This window comes from Puma concolor, chromosome B3 (assembly GCF_028749965.1).
Source record: "Puma concolor isolate L17-30 chromosome B3, mPumCon1.1.hap2, whole genome shotgun sequence".
NCBI lineage: Eukaryota > Metazoa > Chordata > Mammalia > Carnivora > Felidae > Puma > Puma concolor.
In genome coordinates, this window is record NC_141672.1 from 112,772,263 (window position 1) to 112,790,084 (window position 17,822).

Sequence of the window (17,822 nt, forward strand, 5' to 3'; positions counted from 1 at the left end):
AGAGTCCGCCGGCTCCCTGGCTGATGTGGTCCAGTCCCCTCCAATGGAAGGCAGTCTAGCTTCCTCCGGACTGCCCGTCCCCAGCCAGCCCCCCCGTCCCCCCTCCCCCAGCCCCCACTGGAATGGAAAAATACCTCCTACTGACCACGTGTGACCTTTGAACTGAGGTTTAACAGGCATTGCTGCGTCTGCTTTGCTCGCTCTTGAATAACTCCTTCTGGGGGAAACCAGCCACCATGTTGTGAGAGTGCCCAGTGGAGAGGCCCACATGGGGAGAAACGAAGGCTCGCCGCCATCAACTGAGACCCACTTGCCAGCCCTGTGAGCGAGGGGACCCTCCAGCCCCCGCCCCCCACAACCCAGTGACTGCAGCCTCGTGAAAAATGCGGAGGCAGACGCCACCTGACTGCGCGGCTCCCAGATCAATGCCTGGCAAAAACCGTGAGTGATAATAAACACATATTATGGTTTTAAGCCACCGAGTTTTGGGGTGATGTGCTAGGCAGCGACAGATAACTGATCATAACAGTCGTCACTTCCTTGTTTGTGATACCACAACAAACCTTTGAAACCCCAGAACTGTCCATAAGGAGAGGTTAAAAAACCTGCAGAAATCTGCAGATTGGAACGTGCAGCTGTTAGGACGAGACAGGGCTCCGTGTAGACCTGTGTGTTCGGTGATTGACGGTTCCCCCAAACACATCACACGCAAATAGCAAGTTGCAGAACACTTATGGTATGGCCTCGATTACATCAAAGCATCGCAAAAGTTATACGTACGTACATGTACACGTAGGCGTATAGGTAAGAAGGCCGTATTTGTATATACTGGGCAGACGTGTGTATTCACATATGTGTAAATGCAGGAACTTCCCCCAGCTACGGGGATGAGATGTGCATACCAAACTCTGGCAGTGATTCCACCTGGGAGGAGGAAAGGGGGGTTGTGGGGGAGGTGGAGGCACGGTAGGGTGCTGACGCTTTGCTTTGTAATCTCAATCATGTATGGTCTCAACGTCTTAACCTGAAAATGCGGTTGTGTATCCCGTGTGTGATGGAACAAGGAAAATCATGAAAAGAGAAAGAGGCAGGCAGACAGGACATGGAAGGAAGCGGAGGAGAGGGAGAGGCATTTCACAACTGACTGAGTCTTCACTACAGGCACCTGACCTGAAAACAGGAAGGAAGCCTCTCTGTGGCCTTGCCCTTGCTGGGCGCCGTCCTGCAGTGGTGCTCAGGGTGGTCTATTGAGGAGAAGGAGGATGGTAATTACCTGATTTGATCCCTCCTTGTCCCTGGACCCCGTGCTCCCCTTGTGGGGTTTGAGGTACAGAGGGGGTGCAGGGGTGGGGTAGGGTGTCTACACCCAAAGGGCAGGCTGCAGGCCACGCAGAGTGGCTGAGGGACATTAGGGGAGAAGGTGGAAAGGGGTGCGGTGGTGAGCCTGGAGCAGGGTGGGGTGTGGGGTGTTCTCAGTCCCCTGGGCATGCTGTACTGCTTGCCCTGCAGGGACAGAGGCTGCCCCAGAGTCCCCAGGCTCAGGAAGTCCACGAAGATTCTGCATAAAGGCCTGGGGAAGACTCAGTTGGGCCCTTCCTTGGGCACAAACCAGAGACTGGAGGAGGGGGCACAGAGAGGCTTGAGCCGGTTTACAACCCTACAAGGTGCAGGGGAGGGAGCTGGCCTCCAGCTCTGGGATCTGGCCTCTTGGCCGCAGTGCTTGTCCCCACCCTGCTTAGGCCTCTGCAAGAGAAGGGGACATGGAGGGGGCTCTGGACCTGGCGTCGGACAGGGGACTGCAGACCTGAGGCATCTGCGGATGTCAGACACGCCAAGTACGGAGTTCCTCCTCCGCCTTCCTCCCTGCAGGCTGGGCCCCCATCTCAGCAGCCTTACTGAACCAACTTCCCTGGGCACCTGAGATGAAGCGAAGAGTACGCTGGGCTATGATTTGCTACTCCCTCCCCTGCGTAAACCCTTCAAAAGCTCCAGTTAGCCTTAAGGAGCTCACAATCAGAGCTTTCTCCATCACAGGACTTACTGCACTGTAGGGTAATGTTGGGGTCTTCACGTTTGTGTCCCCTCCCCCTGACCCCCCACCAATTCATGTTTTGGAGCCCTAACCATGTGGCTATAATCAGAATTAAGAAGTAAATTAACATTAAGTGAGGCCATAGGGTGGCCTCCGATCCAATAGGACTAGTGTCCTTATAAGAAGAGACACCAGGGGCACCTGGGTGGCTCAGTCAGTTAAGCATCCAACTCTTGATTTCAGCTCAGGTCAGGATCGCATGGTGGTGGGATCGAGCCCCGCATCAGGCTGTGTGCTGAGTGTGGAGCCTGCTTGGGATTTTCTCTCTCCCTATCTCTGTCCCTCCCCTGCTCACTCACTCTCTCTCAAAATAAATCTATAAGCAAAACATGAAAAATAAAGAAGAGACACCAGACGGCTCTTTTCTTTTACGTGTACCAAGGAAAGGCCATATGAGAACACGGCGAGAAGGTGGCCATTTTGTGCCCAAATAAATACATCAATATTTGAAATTCGCCTTTTGTGCATATAGAACAGATAGTACCCAATAAAAATGCAGAGTTCGTTCTGGCCTATGCAATTAATTAATCATTCCTTCACATTATTCAGCTTGTCAACATTTATTGAGCTCCTCCTATGTGCCAGACAGGTAACGCTCAATACAAGTTAGCCTCCTTCATGCTAAAATGAACTTGGTATCCACCTACCTTTGCTGGAACCCTAAAGGAAACCAATTATCCTGCCCTTTCCCCGGGTGTCTGATTGAACTCGGCGCGTCCATCATAGCCATAGAAATATCACTAACAGGCAATGCCAGCAGGATTAGATCTGCAAAGTGTTTAAAGTTTAGCAAGAAAGCTTTCTGCAAATGTCAACACTACTGTTTGTTCCCTGCAAACCAGCATTCTAATCAGCACGGCTGCCGTTTCCAGCTCATTGAGCAATGACATAAAATAGTCCGGACACAATCAGTTCTCTAGAAGAAAAACACTGGAAGGCAGAGGGAGGTAATAACAACCAGAACTGCCTACTATGTGCAAGGTTTGGTACTTGCTGCTTCAGTCCCGGCACGGCTCATTCTGTTTGTTTGTTTTTTTTTTTTAACATTTTATTTATTTTTGAGAGAAGGAGAGAGTGAGAGAGGGAGCACAAGCAAAGGAGGTGCAGAGAAAGAGGGGGACAGAGGATCTGAAGCAGACTCCGGGCTGACAGCAGCGAGCCTGATATGGGGCTCAAACTCACGAACCGTAAGATCATGACCCGAGCAGAAGTCAGACGCTCAACCGACTGAGCCACGCAGACGCCCCCGCACCCCTGATTCTCTCAATAATACCGACAGATGGAGTAACTGAGGCTCACAGATGTCACCCAGCTCCAGCCAAGGCCAGTTGGGGAGCTTTCCTGCAAGTTCATGTCAGGGTGGGAGTGATTTCAGAGGCGAGTCGTAAGAAAAGAGAATAGCTAGGCTCCTCTCACCTGGATGTCCTGGGACCCCAATCTTTTCCCTCTTCAATCCCCCTCAGAGGCCAGGTGTAGGGATATGATAATTTTGTAAATTTTGATCTGAAAAGGAAAACATTTTGTTTTCTTTCTTTTTTTTTTTTTTAAGAGGGAGTTGTTAGGGTGTTTATATATTGGGTTCTTGGCATAGAACCTGGTAGACTTGATGGGATTTCAAAATGGAGTCACTAATGGAAATTCTACACCGGGGACTTTCCAAAGAAATTGCTAACGGAAAGCAACCTGTGCTCGGGGACTGGACTGTCCTCCAGGCAGTCACAGCTGTGCACAGAAGGCATTAGGGCCTGACTGAAATGTTATGGTAGGGGTCACCTCCCAGACTTGGCTTTGTACAGGAAGCATAGCCAAGGAGGAGCCGAAGCAAAAGTATAAAAGCAGATGCGAAGGCACAGTACTCCAGCTGGCCATCAGTCTGTCCCTGGGTGTAGATCTGAAGACATTTAGCCTTGGACACGGGCAGGCAGGTGGGTGTAAGAGCCTAATCGTGACTCCTGGGCAGGAGTGGATAGCCTGGGAGGAGCGAGCTCCTAATTCCGATCTCCAAACATCCCTGAGACTGCAACAGCCCTCCATTCTCAACCCCGGCAGTTCACTAGCATTACCTGGTGAGCTTTTATTTTATTTTATTTTTAACTTTTTTAACGTTTATTTATTTTTGAGACAGAGAGAGACAGAGCATGAATGGGGGAGGGTCAGAGAGAGGGAGACACAGAATCTGAAACAGGCTCCAGGCTCTGAGCTGTCAGCACAGAGCCTGACGCGGGGCTCGAACTCATGGACCGCGAGATCATGACCTGAGCCGAAGTCGGCCGCTTAACAGACTGAGCCACCCAGGCGCCCCATGGTGAGCTTTTAAATAAATACAAAAGCTCAGGGCTCCCCCAGATGGATTAAATCACAATCTTTAGGGGAGGGACCCAGCTGTGGTACACATGAAAGCGTTTCATGTGATTCTATCATGAACTTGCAGCCTAAGTTCAAAACCTCTAATACAGCCCAGGCAGCCAGTGATCACAAGAATCAACTGAAACATTCTTTCAAATAATTTCGCCAAGTCTCTCCCCTGGAGATCTCCAGTCAGTGTATTTTTTTTTTTTAAATTTTTTTTAACGTTTATTTATTTTTGGGACAGAGAGAGACAGAGCATGAACGGGGGAGGGGCAGAGAGAGAGGGAGACACAGAATCGGAAACAGGCTCCAGGCTCTGAGCCATCAGCCCAGAGCCCGATGAGGGGCTCGAACTCACGGACCGCGAGATCGTGACCTGGCTGAAGTCGGACGCTTAACCGACTGCGCCACCCAGGCGCCCCTCCAGTCAGTGTATTATCATCATTATAACCACCACTTCTGACATGTCATATTTTTACTTGTGCGTATGTTCCTGTTTCATACCCATCACTAGATTGTAAGCTCTGCAGGGAGGAGACTTGGTCTTATTTTGTTGGGGTGTTTTCAGTATGGAACCAAGGGCAGACAGATCATCATGGGGGCTCCATGGATGCTCCGTGGACATTTCTTGAATGAGTGAACATGTTCTTTTGCACTTTGTCACTTCTACCTTGTGACCCAAGTCAAGGATGAGGTGGAGATGCTGCAATAGAAATATATATATATTTTTCACCTTTATTTCACTTTCCTTTATAGATCAAAAGTCCTACTGTTAGAAACATAAAGATGTATTTGATATGGAGCTTGATTTCATTCTATAATCAAGTTTGGGTTATTTGGAGACCTGAAAGACCTAGAGAAAACCAGTCATATTCGGGGGGAAAAAAAATACTTTCAGAAGTTTTCAAGAGAAAATCCCTTAACCCCACCCGATTTTTTTTTCCTGAAAATTTCTGCTTCCTTGTGGAATTTATTTACCATGTAACTACTGTTAGCCGTGGGACGAGACAGTTACAGTTCAGAGTGATAACATGTGCCTTCTGTTGTAGGATGTGCCATTCATTTAGGGCCCACCAACAAGCTTGCTTCGGATAAAACTAGGACACACTGTGGATTGTAAGACCCGTTCTAATTTCAGACATACAAATGTAGAGAGGGAAACGTGCATTTTAGAATTAGTAAAATACGTGAAGTGGTGAGAGGTACATTCAGATCCAAAGGGCTAGCCCCGTGGAGGGTTTTGGAGTGTGGCTGGGCACAGAGAGCTGGGGGCTGAGCGGGGAGGCTGGAGAGGGCCGCAAGGGTCAGGTCGTGACCACCCGCGTAGGTGGGCGACTTTAGTCTCAGGTTACACATGTAGCACCGACCCCCGTCCCACCTCAACGCTGCCCTGTTGCGCAATAAATTCTATGGTCGCCCTACGGCTAAGCCATCTGGAGATGGATGTACACTCTTTATCCTAACGGCAAGGAGAGCCATTCAGAGGTTTTCAGGGAGCAGAGTAAATAACACGATCAGATTGGTAAATGTGCATGCGTTATGTGTGCTGGGGGCTTTTGGGATTTGCCGGATGAGAATATTTCTTGAAGAGCTACTATGTTCATGCAAGTCAACATTCTTAAAAGGCAGAAAAGTGGAAATTCTCCCTTCCATCCCTGCCCTCTTCCCACTACCCCACCCCCTCCCTAGAGACAAACCATCCGATCAATTTCTTGTGTGATCTTTCAGAAGTAGTTCGCGCACATACAAACAGCTCTTTTTTTTTGTCCTTCATACCTACTGTCTCCCAGCCGATCCATTTCTGTAATTTGTACTCCTCTGGCTATTTTTCACTGCATTTTTAACAGAATTTATGGTCCCTTTTACTCCTTCAGATTTTAGACTTTATTTTAAGAATGAAGTTTGGATGGTTGTCTTTTTTTCTGAGCACTCCGGCTCAGGATCCATTTCCTCCTACTGTTTCATGACCTCTTCCGGGATCTCTAAGGTCTGTATTTTTCTTCACGGAGGCGATTGCTTCCCTACGTTCTCTTCATTTTGCGGTTAGAGTTTTCATCTGCTCTGTGGCAACATTTTTTGGTGTATCTTCTTTGCCTGCTGTTTGTTTCTCCCCCCACCCCTCCTTTTTTTCTTGTCATTGTTTTGTATAGATTTCTTGTCACTGAAGCAGGTGATTTTTTTTTCTCCTTTCCCATTGCGCCTCCTCTATGACAGTGGACAAGGTTGTCTTCCAGGTGGGCTAAATTTTCCTTATGACCCGGGGGCAATATAAGGGCACTTAGCCTTGAATTCTTTTCACCAATGGCGAGGCTCTTCCCAGCGTGCAAAGTCGCTCCTCCCCTGTTGCCACAGAGACAAACCACTTCCTACAAGTATGGTTAGTCCCGGTCCAGCAGAACCCATGTCACCAGCACGTGCACCTGCTTCCAGCTGTTCCAAAGAGGGCTCTCTGCGTTGCTCATCCAGGTGCGCCCCTTACCTCTTTGCAAGCTGGCAGTTTGGTATGCTCTCTCCGCCTCCTCCTACGAGCGCCTCTGCTGAAGATCCATCGTTTGGGGGTCACTCTTCCGCCTGTTTTGTGTCTTAGGTTCTACTTTTACTAAAAACGGAGTTAGTGCTTTGCTTTCAGTTCCTTTTTGGTTTTGGATTATTTCCAGTAACAGAAGGGGGCATTGTTACCTTTACACCATCTTGGAAACAGAAGTCCAACGATCACGTTGGCTGTGGCACGGGGAATAGACCCACGGCAGAAAGACCGGAGGTGGGTGGGCCAGTGAGGCGATCATCTCGACATTGGGGAGCTGGTGTTGGAGAGGAAGAGAAGTGGATCCAAGACAGACTTTGGAGGCAGTGTGGATGACTTTCACTGGCTGACTGCATGTTTGAGTGGGTATGGGGGACCATTTCGGGGCTGGCTACCAGAAGCCGCTTGTGATGTAGCAGGGAGCTAGCTTCCTCTTCCGCGGCTTCCCGCCCAGTTCCAGGCCACATCTGGTCAGGCTGGGCCCTCTGGGAAGACCACAGAGGAATCCTAATGGGGCAGTGAGCAGCCCATCACTTCCCTGGAAGGTCCCCTGCAGATATCTGGATGAAACTCGGGACTGCTAGACCCATCTGGGAAGACCTAAGGCAGTCAGAGTTCCTTGTCATACCCCCAAATTTCTGTCCTATTAACCAAGTCTCCTGGATGACGAGACCTGAAAATAGGTTTGCAAAATTAAAAAAAAAAAAAAAAAAGGGCAAAAATTACTCCTGACATCCCAGGATTTACTGCCAAGTCTTAGCGGGGGTGGATGTGACACATACTGGAGGTCATACAGTCCACCCCCCTGCCTTCAGAAAGGCATTCTAGGGTATCTAAGCCGCACAAACTGAACAGACAGCTTTGGCTTTCCCTAGGGTTCTGTGGGGGCAGATCTGATTTTTATTTTTAATCAGACTGTGATTAAGTCCTGGGCATTTTCTTTGGATTTGTGTTTTGTTTTTTTTCTTCCCATCCCCCCCCCACCAATGTTCAGTCAGCGTTGAGAACTGAGGGCTACCTAGTCTCAGGGATGGTCAGAGCTTGAAATTAAGAATCTGCTGCTCCTACGCCTGTTCATTCCCATCCAGGAATACAGCTGTCTGCCTGTGTCCAAGATGAAATGTCATTGATGGCTGCTGCCACAATCACCCAGGTTGAGTACCTTTTGTGTCTGTTTGGTTTTGTTGTTGTTTTTTTAATGCTTTTACCTTGGCCCCTCCTAGGATATGATTCTTGACCCAGCTCACTCGGGTTACAGCAGGGCTGGCCTCAAGCTGTCTTGCACACAGCTCTGATATCCTGGAACAGCCTTTCCAACTTAACGTAAGCTGTTCCCTATTAGTGATTTCTCTGGAAAGTCTCCAGCAATTCCCAAGCTAGTTATTAGGGCTCTTAAGGATTTACTTTAGCAAGAATGATCCTGGGATGTTGACTTTCTGCCCCTAAAAAGCCCAGGCTCTGTTCTACGATGGAATGTTACACAATGGTTTTAAATGGTGCTTATGTAAGACAGGGTGTTTGGGGAATTTTTTTTTAAATGGGGGGACAGTGTTTATCACATGGTGAAAAAAAGCAAAATACAAAATTGTGTATTTTCAAGTAGGTTAAAAATATGTGTGTGATAGACTGAAAGGGCGACTTTTCGCCCCACCCATCCCCCCCCACCCCACACCCACCCCAATTTCCTTTCCGAGCAATTAAAGCAATATGCTTTTTTGTCAAGTTAATGAAGGATATCTTGTCATCTAACCTTGACAGAGAGGAGGTAAATGTTCTCTCGAGCTAATAAGGTCAGGCAGTTTGCTCACAGGAAATAGCGTTACGAGTATAGTAATAGGAAGAATATTAATTTCTTATGTGTGTCAAATATTATTTGTATGGTTGTGGGTATTTTTGTTCCTGGAAGAATTAGTCTTGAACTCGTGAGACATGTTGTATTATAGGTACATTGTTGGGTGAAGCGGCTATGATTTGGAGGAAGGACCCTCCACCCGCCCCACTCTGTCCCTGCACTTCAGAGAACAGGGCTCCTCCCTCATCCCCTGCACCCCCCTGCAGAGGCCCCCTTGTCTTCCAGACAGGAGCAGCTGTGGCAGCAGTGGAGACGAGCCGTGGTCATTCGGAGCTGGGAGCGTGGGAGGTACAGAAGTGGATTTAAGAGTCTCTGGTTTGTTTCAGGGAGAGAGGTTGTTCCAGAAGGGGATGAGCTGGATTTCTGAGCAGGAAGAGGTGCGGCGTCAGAGGGGCAACAGGAAAGAGAGGAGAGGAGAAAGATGTCCAAGCAGGAGGGCTCCTGGGCTGGGGGGGGGGGGGGGGGGGGGGGAGGCGCGGAATATCATGAGATACCTACACCACCTTCCCACCCCCTCCAAATAGGACTCCCATTCTGTAAGACTTGGAGACGGTCTTCTGCTGTCATCCAGTACGGAACTGAAATGTTCCTTAAGGTCCCAGGACCGCTGCCGAGAAAGGTTGCTCAACCTTCTCCCTGGTGGCATGGGCCAAAGCAACACGGTGCATGGCCAGCAACCTCCTACTGGGGATACCTGGAGGTCCTAAGTGAATCTCCAGACGCCCCCTCCCCAGAAGACCCCAGAAAGAAGCCTCTCACAGGAGTTACAAATATATATGCTTAGAAAGACTAGAAGGACATAGGCTAAAAGGTCAACCGTGGTTCCTCCTGGATACCTGGGTTAGGGGTATCATAGTTTCCTGCTTCTTTATGTTTTTCTGAGACTGTCAACTTTTTAATAATAAGAGGCATGTGCTATTTTTATAATCAGGAGGCACAAAAATTCCATGGCCACTTGCCCAGGGAGGTCTCAAATCTGGAGGTTTCAGAGAAAGAGGCAGATTTGCCGGGGTGGGGGTGTGGCAGTTGCGGATACATGGGACTGGTAGCAACCCCGAGGGGCCATCCAGTCCACCCTCCCGCCCCCCCCCCCCCCCCCCCGCCTCTGAGACGAAGTACCTGAACAAGACGCAATATCTGAACTCCTTCCCTACGCCGGAAACCACCCCTTGCCCTCCTCACCCTTCCACCCCCAGCGGAACCCCGAAAGACGCTCAGCTTCATACCAAGTGTCCCTGTTGCTCCTGTGGTGGCCCCAGCATTGTGCAGAACAGAAACCAGGGCACCGATAGCTAGATGGAAAATAGGGCAAGATCCTCCTGCAAGGTCTCTGCTCCGAGGTGGCCCTTAGAAAACCCAGGCACCCAAGGGGAGAGAGAAGTCAAGCTGAGCCCCAGGTGAGCAGGAGGAAGAGAGAGGGAGGCCCGCCGGGCTGCAGAGAAGCAACCGGCTCCCTTTCTTCCAGCCCCCTTCCTTTCTTTTCTCTCTGACAGCAGGTGGTACCACAACAGGCATATTGGGTACAAAACAACAAAAGCTGAAACTTCCAGGAGCTTAGAGCCTGGTCAGGGAGTAAGGTCCAGCTGGGAGAGTTAATTTCTTAGCCCAAGAGCTTGATTTCCAGAAGTTGTCCCTGTGCCAGATGGGAGGGGGGTTTGTTGGGGCGAGAAAGAAACAAACACGGTGATGTGCCAGCCCTTGAAGAATAAGGGCACCCCCCCTTTTTTTTTACACTTATTTATTTATTTTTGAGAGACAGAGACAGAGCACAAGTAGGGGAGGGCAGAGAGAGAGAAGGAGACACAGAATCTGAAGCCGGCTCCAGGCTCTGAGCTGTCAGCACAGAGCCCGATGCGGGGTTCGAACTCACAAACCGTGAGATCATGACCTGAGCCGAAGTCAGACCCTTAACCTACTGAGCCACCCAGGTGCCCCAGGCTTCCCCTTTTAGATGGGGTTGGAAGAAGAGGTCTGCACTGAGGCTTAGGTCACACTGCATGTAGTAAGTTCTAGAGTGCCAGAGATGGAGGAGGGGTGGCTATGCTTTGGAGCAATACTACCAACCCTTCTTCCCACCCCTCCTCCGCCCGCCAAAAGATGTCCATGTCCTTATCCCTGGACATAGTCACAATTTACATGGCAAAGGGGTCTTTGCCAATGTGATTAAAGATTTTGAGATGGGGAGATTATCCTGGATTATCTGGATGGGCCCAGTGTAATCACAGGGATCCTTCTAAGAGGAATCAGGAGGCTCAAATAGAGAGGAAGGATGTAAGGATAGAAACAGTCAGGGAGGAGAGGACTCTATGATGCTGGCTTGGGGGGAGGGGCCAGAAATCAAGGGGGGGTGCCTAGAAGCTGGAAGAGGCAAAGAGATAGGTTCTTCCCCAGAGCCTCCCGGAGGAACGTAGCCCCGCGACCCACTTCAGACTGCCAACCTCAGACGGTAAATTCGACCGGTTTTAAGCCACCAGATTTGTGGTAATTTCTTACGGCAGCAGTAGAAAACAAATACAGCCCCTTCCTGCCCTCCTCCTGGTCCTTATGAAGCAATCATTTGAGCTACCTCTAGGAATGAGAAATGCAAACATGTGTTTGAGATTATACAGTGAAAAATGAGGACAATGTATTTGTAACACCTAAAGTTGACCGAAAGCTGACTTCTGTAAGTTCTAAGAGTTTGATGGGGAAAAAGACCCCAAACCAGGTTTTTCAAACGAGCAAAGAAAATGAACACCATGTGCTCAGGAAAAGGAAGGTGGATGGTCTGGTGCTCAAGTGGGAAGATCCTCTCAGATGTGGTACAGAGTGAAAAAGAACAAGGTAAAGAAAGAACATCTCAGGGGTATCATGTGACCCTACTCCTGTCACAAACAAAATACAGTCCTAGGCGTATGTGTTCCTTTTTGCTGAAGGAATCACAAGAAAATGTTAGCAAAGATTGCCTTTGGGGGAGAGAGAGAGAAGGTAATAGTACTTAACTTTAAAAATGTTCCTGCTGTTTGAATTTCCTAAATTTATGCTTAGGTTTTCCGCCCCCAGTTTTATGGAGATATAATTGACAGGTAACATTATGTAAGTTTTAGGCGTACAACATGACGATCTGATACGTGTGTTTTTTGTGAAATGATACCACAATAAGTTTAGTGTCCACAAAGTCTAACCTGACCAGGGAGCTTAATGACTCACTTTGGGTTTTCTTCTTGGAATCTCTCCATATTAAAAAGAAAAAGAGGGGCGCCTGCGTGGCTCAGTTGGTTAAGTATCCAACTCTTGGTTTCAGTTCAGGTTGTGATCTCGTGGTTTGTGAGATCGAGCCCCATGTTGGGCTCTGCTCTGAAGGTGTGGAGCCTGCTTGGGATTCTCTGTATCCCTCTCTCTGACCCTCTCCTGCTGCTCTCTCTTGCTCACTTTCTGACTCTCAAAAGTAATAAATAAATATTTAAAAAAAGCAAAAGGAAAAGTTTTAAGCAGCATAATATAAGACAAGCCTCATATGGAGAAATCAGGCAGAGAATCTATCATGGTACGCATGTATTATTTTCTTGCAAACGTGAAACCTGGACTGTTCTGTAAAGTTTACTACTCAGGCTTCTCCTCGGGAGCCAGAGCCAAAGGCAGTTTGAACCCCCCACCCCCAACCCGTCCCCTGTGCTTCTGACATGTGTGATGCAGGTTACAGAGACCCTAAAATCTAACCATGGCCGTGTAATCAGCCTGGTGACGGGGTCTATAGGAAAAACAGATTTGCACGCAGGGCGCAGTATTGACACTCGCCAACCCCTCAGCCTCTGACAATCGGGGGCCTTCTCTGGGCCTTTGTCTCTTCCTCTATAAAAAGGAGGAAGGTGAAGATGTTTGTTTTCAAGGTTACCGTGAGGTTTAAATAAGATCATGCTCGGAAGGTGTCCGTGGAAACTGGCCCAGGCAGGAACACGACAAAACAGAGTCTTCTCCTTCCTTTCCCTTTTGTTCCGAGCCTGCCGAGGGCAGAAGGAGGCTCCTGTTCAGCAGGAGAGAGGTAAGCGCGAGTCTTTGTCTAGAAAAGTACAGAGACCTCATAGAGAAAACCAAAGTCGCAGAGCCACACGTCTGTTTCCACATCCGTGTGTTTGCCACCAGCTTACCGTCTCTGCCAAGTCACAGGAGGTTAATAAAGTTGGTGAGCTTTTTACAGCCCAGCAGGCCCATTTTGCCTTCTCCTCGATACACGTTTTCATGTCACCGCAGGAGCTGAAATCCTAGGTGTCATTAACCCACATACCCGGCACCCGTGACCGTGACCCGGGCGGGGGAAGAACAAGCACGCTTTGTTCCCAGAGCCCCTGGCCTCGAGAGGCTCGTTTTCTGATGAATTCAAACAAGAAACGGGGCGATTCAGCTTTTAACTGCTCCCATGGTCATCGGGCCTGACCACACCGAGCCTGAGGGGATCCCAGGATCTGGAGACCCAGAGGACCTTCAGAGTCCTCTGCCCTACTGGCCGCCTCACAGGGCCTCACAGATGCTGACTCTTTTCCCCAGGAGGCAGTCCCTTTTTCTTTTCTCTCTCGTCCATTCGTCCGTGTGTTGAATCCACGCAGTCCTGGGGAGATCTTTAAGCACCAGGCACCGTCCCGGGCTCTGCTCAGGCAGCAGTTACAACAATACAGACCCTGCCCTCGTGGCAAGGCCATTCTGGCGGCTGCGGGAGTGCTGAGCTGGTTGTGCAGAATAGGGGGTGTGGCCTTGGCTGAATCAGAAGCCATCGGTCACCCCGTGCTTCCCGAGCACCTAACATGAGCTGGGCAGTGGGGCTGGAAAGAGGTAGATGGATTCCCCAGAGATTTATAGTTGGGGCTTGGTTATATCTGGGGGGGGAGAGGGAGGAAGGGTCAAGGCTGACCGGGTTTCAGAGCAGTTTTGGAGCGGGTGGTTTGGGGGGTGGGGGTGAGAATGAGTCAGGTTTTAGGGATGTTGGGTTTCAGGCCCCAGCGGGTCCAGCAGGCAGTTGGACTCGTGGTCTCATGGCACAGGGTGAGACCTGGACGGGCGGTGTGGATTCAGGAGCCAACAACTGGGTGGGTAGGGGACGTGGAAGAGGGAGAGAGAAGGCCTAAGACAGCACTGTGAGGACCCTCATACCTCAAGGATGGGAAATGAGAAGGATCCCCAGTTTCTAAGAGGAGTGGTCACAGAAGCTAAGGACATAGGGAGAACCAATGTCATGGTGGCCTGTGTCCATATGCTACTTCTGAGGGCAGTTTCCTTCAGGAAATCACCCTTCCTCTCCTGTCATTCTTTCATGTGTTTTGAGTGAGGAGGGTCCGTCCTTGGGCAATTGTGTCTCCCAGCCCCTACCGCATGGCTCGGTTTAGGGAGGGCCGTATAAGCTCTCAAGGCCAATGGAAAGCTAGGAGACATGGACTGAGTGAGGGGAGGAAAGGGCGGCTGTTCTTAGAGGAATACTTCTCCCAGAAGAGAGACCCCACACACATACAGCACCCATCCGGCCTTGGAAAGAGTAAAGTAAGGATGTGAATCAGGCACCAGTGCAGCCATTCATAATTGTGAGGAGGAAGCCTGGGGTGGCTGGAGATTGTCTAAGGCCTGAGGAGGAAGTCTAAATTGCAGATAGCAGGACAGAGAGCAGCCAATTCTCCGATGACACTGTTTGAGCCACTAGATCAAGCTTCACCTGAAGCCAGCTACCTCTAGGCTTTTCAGTTATGCAAGTCAGTAACTTCCCTCTACTGCCCAACCCCATTTGAGCAAAGGTTTTGTTTGCTTTGCTGCTTGCAACCCAGAGTCCTAATTAATGCACAAGCTGAAGGGGAGGTCTCCTCGGGCCGGTGGGTAGAACATACGATGGGAGGAAAAGTGTCAGGATTTCGGAAAGTTTGACACTTCTGTGTCCCTGAATCATTGTCACCTGCAGAGCCACACTTGCAATCTCTTTACGGGTTTTTGTTGTTGTTGTTGTTGTTGTTGTTGTTTCTCCTGTTGTATCACTTCCCTGACTGTACAGTTAACATCCTAAAGTTGCTTACTCACTTACAAATGAGATGTTGCTGGAAAATAGGTTAGACTCCCTTTCTCCTTATGTTGCCTGTTCCGATGCCGAAGCGCCGTCCTCGTACACCAGGGTCAGCGGCAGGTAACAACACGCCCTGAGTCTCTCTCCACTCAGATCCGTCTTCCACACTGCAGCGGAGTGGGCTCTCTGAAACACTTGTTCCTGCTGATAAAACGCTGGTACTTCCCATGGCCTGCAGGGAGAAATCGCAAACCCGCTGGCATGGTGCATGTGATCCCATACGTGCTCTAGGTCCTGGGTCACTCTCCTGCGTCCGATACCATCCCCTGAGCCCCGTGCTGCACCAGCTGCTGGTGATCCAACTATCTGAGCGTGCCATGCCCCTCCGCGCCTCTGTTCCACTTCCCACTCTGCCTGGAGAGGTAATTAATAACAATAGCTAATGTTTATCGGGCACTTTTGTGCGCCAGGCGCTGTACTAAGCGCTGCACGCGAATTGTCTCATTTAATCCTTACAAATCCCCCATGAATAGTGCCATCCCTCCTCCTCCCCCGGTGTCACCCCGGTCAGTGCCCCAGCAGGTGGCGGAAGATGCTGGAAAGCAGATATGGATCCTGGCTGGAAGTCAACCACCGTAGTTAGACAAAAATATGATAGTTCAGAGGCCAGGAGTTTGAACATAAATTGGGGGCCTCTAGGTGAGGAACGGAGGAGGTGGCCACGAGGGTGGGAAACTCCACCTTAGCTGACATTGAGAATCCCCCTCAACTCAAGCAAGGGTCTCCGGGGCCTTACGGAATATGCACTGTTGAGGCTAGGTACTCCAGTCTCTGTTCCGCTGTGGATGCCACAGGTAATAGCTATGCCCAAATTTCCTAGACCCCAAAGACTAGAAGCTCCATGGTGTCCCTGCCAAGCCTCTGTGTGTATGAAGGATTGTTTGCATCTTTGACAGTGTTGGAAGCCTGTGTGATGGGGCTGACCACTCCCCCTCTAAGGTCCCCCAGCACACCCTCCCCACCTCCCAAGCCTGACCCTTTTCTGGTTGGGAGACACTCCCAATTCTCTCCTCCAGCTGTTTCCCCCACGCCCACTCCCTCCAAGCCCCGCATCCCTCAGACAATGCAGCATAATTCCCCTGAAAACGGGTTTTCACAAAACAAAAGCCGGGACGGGGAGGGATGTCTTCAGGGTGCTTGGCAACAGCAGCCTATGGCTGGCTCCCCCTGCAGCACAGAGGCCTCTGGGAACAGAACTCACAGGCACTGGGCCCCCTCCCATGCCCTCCCATGGGGCATATCTGCTGCAGAAGGAGCCAAGGAAGCACACGTGAGCCCCTCCCCTCCCACCTCCGGTTGCGATTGCATAGTCATTTGATGAATGACCGTCTCCGGTGTTCGCCAGTTTGACCATAAATAGGCTGCACGAGGGCAAGGTTTTGTGCCTCTTTTCTTCACTTTGGCCCTAGCACAGGCCTAGCACACAGTAGGGCTCAGTTAGTGTTCTGGAAGGGAGAGAGAGAGGGAAGAGAGAGAGAAAGGAGGGAGGGAGGGAGGGAGGCAGGAGAGCAGGTAACATACAGCCTGAGAGACAGCCCTTGATTTCCCCTTTATCCCCTCCTCTTTTCCTGGAGCCCCGCCTACCGGCTTTGTATTCCCACACCTGGCAGGGAGAAGCGCGCTGCCTGCTGGGAACACCTTGGTAAACTGCTCTCTGCAGTGTGTGTGTGGGGGGGGGGTGGGGACGACTAGATAGGGGGGGCCCTAATCAGAAGCTGTGCAGCTTCGCGGGAAGCACACAGACTTCAGAGTCCGGCAGAGCTGAGGACGAATTACAGCCTTGTGACCATGGGCAAATTATTTATTCTCATCTGCAAACTGGAGGTGCTTCTTTGTAGGACAGGAGCTGCTGGTAAGTAAATGTGCCTGGCGAAGGGCAGGCGCTCAAGAAACGGTGCCATGGTCATTTACGTGCCATTTTGAGCTTCATTCATTCAACCCACACTAATGAGCACCCCCCAGGCCCTCCCCTCACTGGGCTTCCTCTCAGAAAGCCCCACAGGCCCCTTACTTTCTGAGAGGGGCCCCTGTGCTAAGGGGCCAGGGATCTGGGGATAAAGAGGATAGAATCCTGTACATTGAGGGGGGGGTCACATCTCCCCTCAAGACATTCTGGTCCCCCGGTCTTTCCTTCTCCTTCTCCAATCCCCTTGGGCTCCAGTGTCCCCTGGACTCAGTCACTGTCTCTCTGGAAGAAGCCACTGCCAGGCATCCTGAGCCCAGGTGCTCCTGCTGTCTTTCCCCTGTCCTCTTGACAGTAGATGCTCACCACTAGTGCAGGCCCAGAAGGAGGGGGGAGGTCAAACTCTTCCCTCGGCTCCTCTCCCTGACTGTGAAAATTCCAGGTCTTTGCTGCTGGCTCTTCTGTGACTCCTCTTTTATATCTCAGCTTCTCCCAGCTGGAAGAAGACCGGTAGGAGGAAGGAAAATGCAGCCTCACCGAGGACGCCTCCTTTCTAGAAGGGCTTCCCAGGCTCAGAGAGGGAAGAAAGAAGTTTGGTACCATTCAGGTATTGGTGATGCTGGGCCTCATCGCTGCCTCATCCTCCTCCTTCCCACCGCCCCATCCCCCCACTCCTCTCTTGGGGATATTTGAATTTCAAAAAAGGAGCATGGGGATCTGACAGAGGACTTGTATACAGAATATATAAAGAACTCCTACAAATCAATAAGGAAAAAAAAAAAACAGTGAATATATAAGCAAAAGACTTAGAGCAGCGGCTTCACGCAGGAGGGTGTCCAGATAGCCAATACCCATGAAAAGATGCTCGGCTTCGTTGGCCATCACGGAAACAGAATATAATTCTGAAATCAGAATTATACCACCATGGAAATTAAAAAGACAGGTCATGTCAAGTTTTGGTGAGGGTGCGGGGTAACTGGAGCCCTCATGAGCTACACGTGAAAGAGGAAGGTGGCATAGCCCCTT

General features: G+C 50.2%; 1 long non-coding RNA gene across 1 annotated transcript; it reads left to right on the forward strand.

Annotated features, from left to right (window-relative positions):
• The first annotated feature begins 96 nt into the window (after positions 1-96).
• On the forward strand, positions 97-17,599 carry LOC147580298 (uncharacterized). Its single transcript, XR_015252750.1, has 2 exons — positions 97-441; positions 17,283-17,599. It is a non-coding gene; the product is annotated as an uncharacterized LOC147580298 (long non-coding RNA).
• Positions 17,600-17,822: the final 223 nt, after the last annotated feature.